The sequence below is a fragment of the Anomaloglossus baeobatrachus genome, chromosome 5 (genome assembly GCF_048569485.1).
Source record: "Anomaloglossus baeobatrachus isolate aAnoBae1 chromosome 5, aAnoBae1.hap1, whole genome shotgun sequence".
Taxonomy (NCBI): Eukaryota; Metazoa; Chordata; class Amphibia; order Anura; family Aromobatidae; genus Anomaloglossus; species Anomaloglossus baeobatrachus.
In genome coordinates this window covers 332,465,303-332,478,757 of record NC_134357.1, presented here as the reverse complement: position 1 = coordinate 332,478,757, position 13,455 = coordinate 332,465,303, and the positions used below count along the sequence as shown (strand labels likewise).

Genomic DNA, 13,455 nt, shown 5'->3' with positions numbered 1-13,455 from the left:
CAGAGGACCCCCACAGAGCCTGGTAGAGTGGTCACACAGAGCCCATATTCAGAGGACCCCCACAGAGCCTGGTAGAGTGGTCACACAGAGCCCATATTCAGAGGACCCCCACAGAGCCTGGTAGAGTGGTCACACAGAGCTGATATTCAGAGGACCCCCATAGAGCCTGGTAGAGTGGTCACACAGAGCTGATATTCAGAGGACCCCCACAGAGCCTGGTGCAGAGTGGTCACACAGAGCTGATATTCAGAGTACCCCCACAGAGCCTGGCGCAGAGTGGTCACACAGAGCCCATATTCAGAGGACCCCCACAGAGGCTGGTAGAGTGGTCACACAGAGCTGATATTCAGAGGACCCCCACAGAGCCTGGCGCAGAGTGGTCACACAGAGCCCATATTCAGAGGACCCCCACAGAGCCTGGTGCAGAGTGGTCACACAGAGCCCATATTCAGAGGACCCCCACAGAGCCTGGCGCAGAGTGGTCACACAGAGCTGATATTCAGAGGACCCCCACAGAGCCTGGCGCAGAGTGGTCACACAGAGCCCATATTCAGAGGACCCCCACAGAGCCTGGTGCAGAGTGGTCACACAGAGCCCATATTCAGAGGACCCCCACAGAGCCTGGTAGAGTGGTCACACAGAGCTGATATTCAGAGGACCCCCATAGAGCCTGGTAGAGTGGTCACACAGAGCTGATATTCAGAGGACCCCCACAGAGCCTGGTGCAGAGTGGTCACACAGAGCTGATATTCAGAGTACCCCCACAGAGCCTGGCGCAGAGTGGTCACACAGAGCCCATATTCAGAGGACCCCCACAGAGCCTGGTAGAGTGGTCACACAGAGCTGATATTCAGAGGACCCCCACAGAGCCTGGCGCAGAGTGGTCACACAGAGCCCATATTCAGAGGACCCCCACAGAGCCTGGTGCAGAGTGGTCACACAGAGCCCATATTCAGAGGACCCCCACAGAGCCTGGCGCAGAGTGGTCACACAGAGCTGATATTCAGAGGACCCCCACAGAGCCTGGTGCAGAGTGGTCACACAGAGCCCATATTCAGAGGACCCCCACAGAGCCTGGTGCAGAGTGGTCACACAGAGCCCATATTCAGAGGACCCCCACAGAGCCTGGTAGAGTGGTCACACAGAGCTGATATTCAGAGTACCCCCACAGAGCCTGGCGCAGAGTGGTCACACAGAGCCCATATTCAGAGGACCCCCACAGAGCCTGGTGCAGAGTGGTCACACAGAGCCCATATTCAGAGGACCCCCACAAAGTTTCTTCAGCTATAAATAAAAAAAAATAGATCCCTTAAAAAAAATTTACAGACGGCAAAAAAAAGTGCCCTATTATTACGGACTGTCCTGATATTTCTGAATGATTGGCAACCTACGGTAAATGATGGAGCAATATAAGGAAGAGGAGGGATATAAATGTGCACTTGTGACGTGTCCATGGTCTGGATACCTGCATGAGTCTACCTTAGGATTGCACTTCCTCTATGCCATGTGTCAGCACTGCCCATGTGTGCATCCATACTGGGGGGATGTGTCACACTCAATGAATCAACACTCCTATTCATTAGGAAAGAATGAGAGAGCAGGAAAAAGAGGCTCAGGCTGGAAGGGAGGAGGAGAAGGAGGGCTGTACCCCAGGGAGGAGAAAGAGGGCTACACCCCAGGGAGGAGGAGGAGGAGGAGGGCTGCACTACAGCGAGGAGAAGGAGGGCTACACCCCAGGGAGGAGGAGAAGGAGGGCTACACCCCAGGGAGGAGGAGAAGGAGGGCTACACCCCAGGGAGGAGGAGAAGGAGGGCTACACCCCAGGGAGGAGGAGAAGGAGGGCTACACACTAGGGAGGAGCAGAACATGAAGAAAGGACAAGGGGAGGCTGGCAGGGGGCGGGACATATGCTGAGTGACACACGGTGCAGCCGCCTGTATGTTATTGCGTACAGAGCGAGCGATGGCCAGCAGGGGGCGCAGGAGACACGGAGTCATACACACATGGAGGGACGGACTGGCTCATCTCCGCCTCCCGGGGGTGGCTTGAATGCAGTCGGTCGGTAGGAGGGAGTCATCACCGGCCGGGCGTGAACCTCAATCCAAGGAGAGACACAAACTTCTCGGCCAGAGCATCAGGGGCTCAATGGGAAAGTGATAGGAACGCAGGCGGAGGCTGAGTCCGTGGAAGCGCTCCTCACCCCCCTCTGATTGAGGGGGGTCCCCGGAGACTACAACACCCAGCACTACCCCCTTGTGGGACACAACAAGGTGAGCATTGGGGATCGGTGGTGGGCGGCTCTGGGTGGGGGCTGTAATCTGGGCATGCTTGTGTGCGGTGCATTGTACTCATTCATGAGGGGCTCAGGGCAGGGTGGGCTTGTCAGGCTCCTGTACACTTGTGTCAGCAGGGGATAATCATGTCCTTACCTATATACACCTGGATGTACACATGGGCACAAGATGTCAGGAACTTCATGCCATTGTATGGCCATGGCAGCCTCAGCCCGGACCCCGGGTCCATTGTATGGCCATGCCAGCCTCAGCCCGGACCCCGGGTCCATTGTATGGCCATGCCAGCCTCAGCCCGGACCCCGGGTCCATTGTATGGCCATGGCAGCCTCAGCCCGGACCCCGGGTCCATTGTATGGCCATGCCAGCCTCAGCCCGGACCCCGGGTCCATTGTATGGCCATGGCAGCCTCAGCCCGGACCCCGGGTCCATTGTATGGCCATGGCAGCCTCAGCCCGGACCCCGGGTCCATTGTATGGCCATGCCAGCCTCAGCCCGGACCCCGGGTCCATTGTATGGCCATGCCAGCCTCAGCCCGGACCCCGGGTCCATTGTATGGCCATGCCAGCCTCAGCCCGGACCCCGGGTCCATTGTATGGCCATGCCAGCCTCAGCCCGGACCCCGGGTCCATTGTATGGCCATGCCAGCCTCAGCCCGGACCCCGGGTCCATTGTATGGCCATGCCAGCCTCAGCCCGGACCCCGGGTCCATTGTATGGCCATGCCAGCCTCAGCCCGGACCCCGGGTCCATTGTATGGCCATGCCAGCCTCAGCCCGGACCCCGGGTCCATTGTATGGCCATGGCAGCCTCAGCCCGGACCCCGGGTCCATTGTATGGCCATGCCAGCCTCAGCCCGGACCCCGGGTCCATTGTATGGCCATGCCAGCCTCAGCCCGGACCCCGGGTCCATTGTATGGCCATGCCAGCCTCAGCCCGGACCCCGGGTCCATTGTATGGCCATGCCAGCCTCAGCCCGGACCCCGGGTCCATTGTATGGCTATGCCAGCCTCAGCCCGGACCCCGGGTCCATTGTATGGCCATGGCAGCCTCAGCCCGGACCCCGGGTCCATTGTATGGCCATGCCAGCCTCTGGCTAGACCCCAGGCCGTGTGGAGGTCATATGTGAGCCCTATGGGTGTGTAAGCCGCCATGTGCTCATATAGGGCTAGGCACATGCCGACTTTGGCCATTTAGTCCCCTCTCCTAGTATAATGGACGCTCTGGCAAGCTGAGCGTCCATGTGTATGTGTAAATAGTGGTGCAGTCCCCGCAGCAAAATAGGTGAGATTTTACCGTTAACCACACACTGCCGACCAGTATCCTCGGTAGTTAGCGTGCGGTGATGATTTTTGAGCTACCTGCAAGAGTGAAATCTGCAACAGAATCTGCATGGGTTTACAGCGAAATCCGCAACAGATTTGTCTCTTGTGGTTGCCCCCTTAAGTTTCCATAGAAGAGAAAGTACAAATGTTTTTGTTTTGTTTTTAATCCAAAATTGCACTTGCGCTCGTCTGACAAGCTGCACGCAATTTTTTTCTCCCGCAAAACGGAAATGCGCTACCTGAGGCACCTATGGGCGCACAATAGCGCAGTCTTACACACCGTACTGTGGGATACACCGCGCTGTGATCCCGACTGTTAGTAGTGCCGCCATTCACTGCTCTCATCGCCATTTATCACTCACTTCCATTTCGTCACATTCTCCATCCCTGTAAAAGAGCTGACAATCAGATTAGAGGTTTTCCTCCATTTTCCTGTTAATCTTCAGGTCATATTTCTGCCAAACTTTTTAATATTTAGGTCTATGGTTATTATCTAGGCCAAAATATTCCGTGTCCCACCTCCCCCTCAGCGGCGTGTTCCCGGCAGGTTGCGGCTTGTCTTCTCTCTGGAAGTATTGCACATAGCTCTCCTGTTCTCCAGCTGCAGGGCACCGGGGGATTGCTCTCATACGGCCCTGGAATCTCTGAGAAGACGGAATAGTGACGCGTATGAGTATATGGTATACAGAGAAGGGCAGTATATATTACGGTATACGGGCTGCAGCAGTGTATCATATGTGTATTATTCTTTGGTTCTGTTGGGTATTACCCAGCACCATATTACGGTCACACATTGTAATGACACGGGTGCAGACAGATTTGCTAGTCCTATAAATCTATCTATATCCATACTGTCCTGGTCACCATCTTATTTCATTACACTAGGAAAAGAACATTTTTTGTTTTTTCATGCTTTTTTCCCCCATCGATACAGTTTGGCAACATCCAGAACTGAAATTTTCTGTGTACTCATTCTTAGGCCGTTGTGCACATGTTGCGCTTTTTTTCCCGTGTTTTTTGGGTGCAGTTTTGGTGGCAACTGCATGCATTTCCTTCCCCAGCAAAGTCTGAGTTTTTATTTTTGATGTGCATACATTGCAGTTTGTTGTTGTGTTTTTTTTTTTTTTTTGGCTGGATCTTTGTGGTGACCAGAATTTGGTGGAAAGGGGTAGCAGCAAGTGCTTCATACTTACCGAGTCTCTGGGGCGGCTGTCATACTGTTCCCAGGGCCTCTCATTCTTCCCAGGCCGCTCAGTAGGCTCATAAATATTCACTGCTTCCCCCGCCCACCGGTGTCTGTGGTTGGTTGCAGTCAAACGAACCCCCATGCTGGGTGATGGCGTGTCTGAGGCTTCCATTCATAGACGCCGGTGGGCTGGTCTTTATCGTACTCTAAAATAAATAAATAAAAAAAATTGGCATAGGGTCCCCCATACTTTGATTCCAGCACAAATAAAGGCCGACAGTTGGGGGCTGGTATTCTCAGGCTGGGGATACCCATGATTATTGGGCACCCCCCAGCCTAAAAATATCAGCCAACAGCGACCCTTAATTGCCGCATTCATTAGATGCGACAGTCCCAGCACTTTACCCGACTCTTTCCAATTTGCCATAGTGTGGTTGCAATTGGGGTAATAAGGGAGTTAATGGCTACTGGATTAGTAATGGCAGGCGTCTATCACTAAACTGTAAGTGAAAGTAAAAATGTATTATTATTATTATTATTATTATTATTATTATTATTATTATTATTATTATTATTAATGCGCCATTAATTCCATGGTGCTTTACAAGTGAAATAAGGTATACGTAAAAACTAGTACAGCAATCATTAACAGTACAAAACAGACTGGTACAGGAGGAGAGAGGACCCTGCCCGCGAGGGCTTACAGTAAATAAACACAAACGCCGAAAAAATCCTTTATTTGAGATAAAGGACAAAAAACGCACCATCTTTCACCCCTTTATTAACACCCCTGCAGTTCTGACGCAAGTCACACGAGGTCCCACAATGCTTCCACCACTGCTACATCTGAAGCTCACAGCGAGCACCATAGAACATGACTGCCCGCTGTGAGCGCCACGCAGCGACTGAAGTGAGCCGCGCGATCAGCGGTGATGTCACTCAGGTTAGCCGCGGTCAAAGCTGGAGTCCTCCACCTGTGACCTCAAGTCACCTGACCTGTGACCGCAAATCACCTGAGTGACGTCACCGCTGATTGTGTGGCTCACTTCAGTTGTGTTCTGTGGTGCTCGCTGTAAGCTTCAGATGTAGTGTTTTTGCCATGGGTGCAAATCCTGTAGAAATACCATAAATGTCTGTCATGAGAAAACCCCTTTTAAGCTGATTTGTCACACTATTTCTTAAACTACATGTTATCAGATGGATCTTTTAGATCTGAGGAGACCGGTGTGTTTACTTTGAAACTCCATGTTGGCTGTGTAATCATTTTGGAAGTATGCTGGAGGAGATAAGAGGTTGAAGTCAGTCAGCCGGTGGTGGTGTTCTCTTCAGCTGGTGTCACACTAAACGACAGCGACAACGACGTCGCTGTTACGTCACCATTTTCGGTGACGTAGCAGCGACCTTGTAAGTCGCTGTTATGATCGCTGCTTAGCTGTCAAACACAGCAGAAGCAGCGATCATAACGTCGCTGTGCTACATGTGCAGAGAGCAGGGAGCCGCGCTTAGCGCTGGCTCTTTGCTCTCCTGCAGCACACATCGGGTTAATTAACCCGATGTGTGCTGCAGCTACATGTCACAGTTCAGAGAGCAGGGAGCCGCGCTTAGCGCTGGCTCCTTGCTCTCCTGCAGCACACATCGGGTTAATTAACCCGATGTGTGCTGCAGCTACATGTCACAGTGCAGAGAGCAGGGAGCCGCGCGCACTGCTTAGCGCTGGCTCCTTGCTCTCCTGCAGCACACATCGGGTTAATTAACCCGATGTGTGCTGCAGCTACATGTCACAGTGCAGAGAGCAGGGAGCCGCGCGCACTGCTTAGCGCTGGCTCCTTGCTCTCCTTGCTACAGCACACATCGGGTTAATTACCCGATGCGTACTGCAGCCACATGTCACAGTGCAGGAGCCGGCGCTGGCAGCAAGAGCGGAGGCTGGTAACCAGCGTAAACATCGGGTAACCAGGGAAAGGTCTTCCCTTGGTTACCCGATGTTTACGCTGGTTACAGCTTACCGCAGCTGCCAGTGCCGGCTCCTGATCGCTTCATTTCGTCGCTCTCTCGCTGTCACACACAGCGATGTGTGTGTCACAGCGGGAGAGTGACGACCAAAAAATGAAGCTGGACATTCAGCAACGACCGGCGACCTCACAGCAGGGGCCAGGTCGTTGCTGGATGTCACACACAGCGACAGCGACGGGACGTCGCTGCAACGTCACAGAAAATGGTGACGTAGCAGCGACGTCGTTGTCGTCGTCGTTATGTGTGACACCAGCTTTATCCTTTGACCATGTCTGCCGTTAGTCTTTAGACATACAGCAGATTGTGTCTGATGTATTGATTATGAAATTGTTTTTGTTTATAAAGGAAATATTGTTATTGAAGGGGTCATCCACTAGTCAGAAAACCCACTCTCGATTATCAAATGTCCCCATGTTAAATTAAAACAGCCTGTACCTGCCTCAGGTGCTTGCGCTATTCCAGCAATGTTGGTGCTTGGGTCTCCTGGGGCTCAAGTGACATTTTGTGACGTGAGACCTGCAGCCAATCGGAAACCGCTTAGGCTGCTTTTACACTGTTTTTTTAGCATGCGTCATGACCGTTTTTTTTTTTTTTTTTGCTGCAAAAGCAGATCCTGTTTTTGCAGAGAAAAACGCATGTGTTATTTCCCAGGATCCTGTCACTTGACGTTTATGGGCGGGCATTGGAGTAATGTGATCGGGAGTGAGGGGAACTGAACGTGAGACTGGGAGTCGGCATCTGACAGCTGCGGTAAGCTGTAACCAAGGTGAATATCGGGTAACTAAGTGAAGTGCTTTGCTTGAATACCCGATATTTACCTTGGTTACGAGCGTCCGCAGCTGCTAGGAGCCGGTTCCCTGCACACGTAACCAAGGTAAACATCCGGTAACTAAGAAGCGCTTTGCTTGGTTACCCGATATTTACCTTGGTTACGAGCGTCCGCCGCTCTCAGGCGAGCGAGGGAGGGAGGGGGAGAGAGACTGATCACGCCAGGCTGGTTTCTGGGCATGCTCAGTAGAGCAAGCAGGATCCTGTCTATCAGTATGTCACAGTTCACATGCGTCTGCATGCTTTTTAGTCAGGATCCAGCAATTTGCAGTATTTGGATGCAGCTCAAAAACGCTACAAGTAGCGTTTTTGAAAAAACTTAAAAAACTGCATGTCGCTGGATCCTCACTATAACGCACGCAAACGCATGTGAACGCATATTGACGCGAGTCCATTGCAAATGCATTGAAATTAAAACGCATTTGCACTGGATCCGTTTTTGCTTTAAAAAAACGTTCATGACGCATGTTAAAAAAACGTAGTGTGAAAGCAGCCTTAACTTGCGATTCGTTCAGACAAAGCGAATGCCTGCAGAAAGTCAGAACTACTACTGGTCTCACTTCCTCCGGATGTCAGTTTTTGACGAAGGAAGTGAGCAAAGCAGCCATTGATTGGCTGCAGGACTCACGTGATGTATCACGTGAGCCCCAGGAGACCAAGTGCCAACATTGCTTGAATGGTGGCAACATCAGGCAGTTTTAATTTGATATGGGAGGAATATGGTATTTGAGAAGCGATTTTCTGAGTAGTGGATAACCCCCTTTAAATAAAGTATATTAGTGAACTCTTACATATGTGGATTGCAGTACACTTCTCCTATGTGGAGCTACACTGAGAAGTCCTGACTTGTACAGAATATACTAATGTAGATTCAGTATGGATCTGCAGTAATTGGGAAGTCTGTATACAGTCATGGGCAAACATTTAGAGGCTGTCACAAATTTTCATTAAATTTGTTGCTTAAAGGGGTTTTCTGGTCTAAAATGACAACTCTGCATTGACAAAAAGCTGTGAGTATTCTCTGGTGTCAGAACAGCGCGGTCATATGGCCACAAGTAATTGACATGCATATCCCACCAACATCCCAACTAGATGGGCACATCCTCAATCAATGCAAGTGTATTGTGCAAGTTTGCGCCCATCTAGTTGGATTCTGGCCGGGAGTAAGCATATTGCATACTCTCAGCCATGTGACCGCCATTCCCAGCACTGACACCAGCGAATCTTCACAGCGCACTGTGTTCAATGTGAGGATTCACAAGTCTACAGACACATAGTGACTGCAATCTTGTTGTGTTGGATCAGACAACCCCTTTAAGTGTTTCCAGATTTACTTTATATTTTTTTTTAGGCAAGGTTCACATCTGGTGATGAGCGAGCACTACCATGTTCAGGTGCTTGGTACTCGTTAAGAGCAGTTGGATGCTCGGATGGGCGTGAATCAAGTGCCAGAGTATAATGGAAGTCTTCCAGAAAAATGCTAGAGTCCCCCTTGGTCTTCCATTATACCTGGGTACTCAAGTCACGCCCATGCGACGTCCAACTGCTGTTAATGAGCATAGTAGTGCTCGCTCATCACTATTCACATCACCAAATAAAATAGCAACGTATAGGAGCATGTTCACACTGTGGCCATTTATCAGACAAAACCTACCTAAGCTAGAAACAAAATGAGTAAGTAAATAGTAATAGTATATATAAATAAGATAGGGTACTTGGTAAAACTGTTTTTGACCGCAAAAGCATAAAAGCCATCCCACCAAAACAAGGTGTACCTCAATTAGTTCTACTCTCGTATTAAACCCATTACCGTGTGTCAACCGACCTCAATGTAGATGTTGGCAGAGCAGGACCGGGTCCTGTATAAACAGAGGCATGGCCCCATTTTTGAGCTTGGCATTTTATTTATATAGCTTTCCATGGGCAGGTGTCTGAACTAGTTGGGGCAGGAGCTCTGCCCCCATCTACATCGGCATAGTCAAGTATGACGCAGTAGCTGTGGACATCGCGTCATACCTGACTACGCCAGTTGCCAAGTTGCTATACGTTCTGAGGACCCTCTGCACACACTGATGTAGGTCTTTGATCGAAACGTCTGTGCTTGTGCTGGTCCTACAAGTTCTTCTCAAAGACCACTATTCACATTTTTATCTCGACAGGTTTGGACCCTACTTGAGCACCGCCCCAGAAGTGTCGTGTGTATCAACTCACTGGCAGCTAGATGTAGACCATTACATTTTGCTGCCCACCTGAACTAAACATATACAGCTGAAAATGATGTAAGACCAAGCACACTGTGACTGTGTCCTCATCATTAGTCAATGACCCCGCCGGCGCACACACTCAAATCTCATTTTGTGAGGCTTCGGACTTTAGTCCTGATGTGGGCCACTGAACGTAGGGACACATGCTTTTTGATCGTAACCTTAGTCAGATGTTTCTATGGTTACTTAAGTACAATTATAAACATTTTAATACATTTTTAAACTTTTATCGACAAGTACATCAAGTTTATACAAAGACTTGACCCTTCTTATTCAGGACTTCTGCCCTTCAGTCTATCATGCAGAATATCCACTTCTGGGCCAAATCCTGGCTGATGACCACCCATTTTTGCCTATCGGTGCTTGGTGCTTATCACAAATTTCGTGTCTTTGTTTGACCAGCCACTTTTTGTGGATTGACCAATGAGACTGAGATCTGGGGAATTTCCTGGACATGGATCCAAAACATAAATGTTTTGTTCACTGAGTCATTTAATTGTCACTTTGCCTTGTGACATGGCCTCAATCATGCTGGATAAAGAAATGTTCATAACCAAATTGCTCCTAGTAGAAATTTCTCTTGGAGGATAATTAGATGCCATTCTTTATTCATTGCAGTGTTCTTAGTAGAGATGAGGAGACCCGTGGATATTCGGGTCTGACGAATTTGTATGGACTTGACATAAAAAAAGGTTTGGCTCTGGAGCTGAACTTCACCCAGTACGACAAACCCTATACAAGTCAATGGGGATCCTATATTTTTTGCTGAAAAATGGTTGTAAAATGGTCGTTGTAAGGGCTAGGGGGATGCAAAAGGAAGCAAAATGTGGGTAAGAGAAGGACAGTTATACATACCATGTTTCCAGGAAGATAACACAGCATTCACTTTTTCTGGGCCCATATTCACTGCTTCCACCACCCAACCTCTTTGGCAGCATCTGTGATTGGTTGCAGACCAGTTTGCTGTACTGTAGTGTAAAAATAAAATAATAAAAAAAAGGCGTGTGCTCCCACCCTATTTGTGATAACAAGTGCAAGTAAAACACAGCAGTGGGCTGCAACCCCCAGCTGTCAGCTTTTACCTTGGCTGGTTATCTCAAACAAAGGGGTTCCCACTGCATTTATTTTTAAATAATAAAAAAAAAAAAGAGGTAAAGCGGACCATTGAGGGTTGGTATTATCAGGCTGGGGAGAGCCATGGTTATTGGCCCATCCCAGCCTAAAATAGCAGCTCACAGTCGCTTCAGAATTGGTGCACCCATTAAATGTGCCAATTCTGATGCTTTACGTGGCTCATCCTGATTGCCCTGGTGAGATGACAATTGGGATAATATATTGGGTTGATGATAGCTGTGATTAGTCAAAATTCACAGCTGCCTGCAATCCCTAGGTTAGTAATGGGGAGGGGGCGGGGCCCCTCCCACTACTAACCTGTAAGTCCAAAGAAATACACAGAAAAATCGTTTATTTGAAATAAAGACACCCTCTTTCACCCCTTTATTAATTCCCAAAATGCCCCCTCAGGTCTGACGTGATCCACACGACTTCCTACGACGCTCCTCTGCTCTGCTACATCCAGTGGCTGCAGTGACTGTACCGGTCCCTGCAACCTCAGAGACACACTGAGTGCAGCAGGTTAGTTAGGTCACAGCTGGGGGTTCCCATACTACCCTCTGTGACTTCATCTGATCTCACTGCCGTATTGCCGGACTGCTCTGCCGCCATGTCACGCAATCCAGCAGCAAGTTCAGCTGAGGTCACAATTGGCGATTCACACTGCACTGAGGGTAGCATTAGAGCCACCAGCTTTGACCTCAGTTGAACTCTGTTGGATTGCATGACACGGTGACAGAGTAGTCCGGCAATCCGTCAGCAGCTTCAGCTGAGGTAATAGCTGTTAGTTCCCACGTCACCCTCTGTAACCTCAATTGAACTCTTTGCTGGACTATGCTGCCATGTCACGCAATACAACAATCTGGCAGCGAGTTCAACTCAGGTCACTGTTGGCAGCTCAGACAGCACAAACTGTAGTGTGGGAACACCTGCTGTGACCGGAGTTGAACTCGTTACCAGACTGTTGGAATGCATGACACAGCGGCAGAGCAATCCGGTAGCACTTTCACCAGTGGTCACAGTTCGTACCATAGGAGTTTTCGGCTATTGATTCTGGTGACCTGACGTCACCGCTTCTCACAGCCGGGGGGGTCCATCGCTGCCCTCAGTTTGTACCAGAGGCTGCAGTGACCGGTAACGTTTCCTGTCACTGCAGCCTCTGAATGTAGGAAAGCAGAGGATCGTTGTGGGTCGTTGTGTGGCTTACATCTGACCTGCAGGGTTGTTTTTTGGGTTAATAAAGGCATGAAAGACAGTCTCTGTCTGTATTTTTAGTTTCAAATAAAGGATTTTTTTTTTTGACTTACAAGGTAAGAGGGGTGTTTCGTAGACACCTCCCCATTACAAACCTATGGGATTTTTGACAAGTCACAGCTATCAGCCCCATATATTACCCTGATTACCACCACACCAGGGCAATCTGTATGAGCCGGGTAAAGTGCCAGAATTGGCGCATCTAATGGATACCCCAATTCTGGGGTGGCTGCGGGCTACAATATTTAGGCTGGGACAATCAATAACCATGGCCCTTCTCACCTCATAATACCAGCCCCTAGCTTTATCTTGGATGATTAAAAAAAAAAAAAAAAAAATAGGGGGGACCCCATGTCATTTTTTTTTTTTTTTTAATTTATTTAAATAACAAAAATACAGCATGGCATCCCCTCTATTTTTGATAGCCAGTCAAGGTAAAACTGGCAGCTGGTTGGTTGCAGCCTGTAGTTGTCTGTTTTACTTACAGTGGTTATCAATAATTGTTGAATTTTGGTTTTATATTTATGATTATATATTATGATTTTTTTTTTTTTTAAATTTACAGTGGTGCGCCGGCCAATCACAGCCATGCCAATACGTGACATGGCTGTGATGGGGCTGGAAGTGCCCACATCGGAAAAGCTTGTCGATTGGCTGCTCTACAACTTTTCGACTAGCCAAAATTGTGAGTGAGCCCACTCCGTTGGTTGAAAAGCAACCCCACACATTAATGGCCTCAGGATGCTTTACTTTTGGCATGACACAGGATGGTAGTGCTCACCTTTTCTTTTCTGAAGAGTCATTCTTCTAGTTGTCCCAAACCGTCTGAAGGGGGCTTCATCACAGAAAATAATCCTACTCCAGTCCCTGCCCTTCCTGCAAAATTTCAGTTTCTGTCCCTGACAGAAGTGACAAGTGACTTCTTTGCCTCCCTTCTTGACACTAGGCCAGCTTCCTAAAAGGCTTTGCCTCTTTGCGCGTGCAGATGCGCTGACTGCCTGCTGCCATTCCAGGGCAAGTTCTGCATTGTGAGGAACTGATCCCATAGATGAATGCTCTTCAGGATACAGTCCTAGCACTTGCTGACCTTCTTTGAGCAACCTCTTTTTCACAGTAATTGAACCTCTTTGAAGTTCTTAATGATCTAATAAATGGTTGCTAGTTGTAAAAATTGCCCCTAAA

General features: G+C 49.1%; 1 protein-coding gene across 2 annotated transcripts in view; it reads left to right on the top strand.

Annotated features, from left to right (window-relative positions):
• The first annotated feature begins 1,887 nt into the window (after nucleotides 1–1,887).
• Nucleotides 1,888–13,455, top strand: part of SRC (SRC proto-oncogene, non-receptor tyrosine kinase) — a 62,208-nt gene continuing 50,640 nt past the window's right edge. Inside the window, exon 1 of one of the 2 annotated variants that reach the window (XM_075349812.1) lies at nucleotides 1,888–2,270. The gene's annotated coding sequence lies outside the window, so the exon portion shown is untranslated. The remainder of the gene's footprint in view (nucleotides 2,271–13,455) is intronic. The other variant, XM_075349814.1, reaches the window with a different exon arrangement.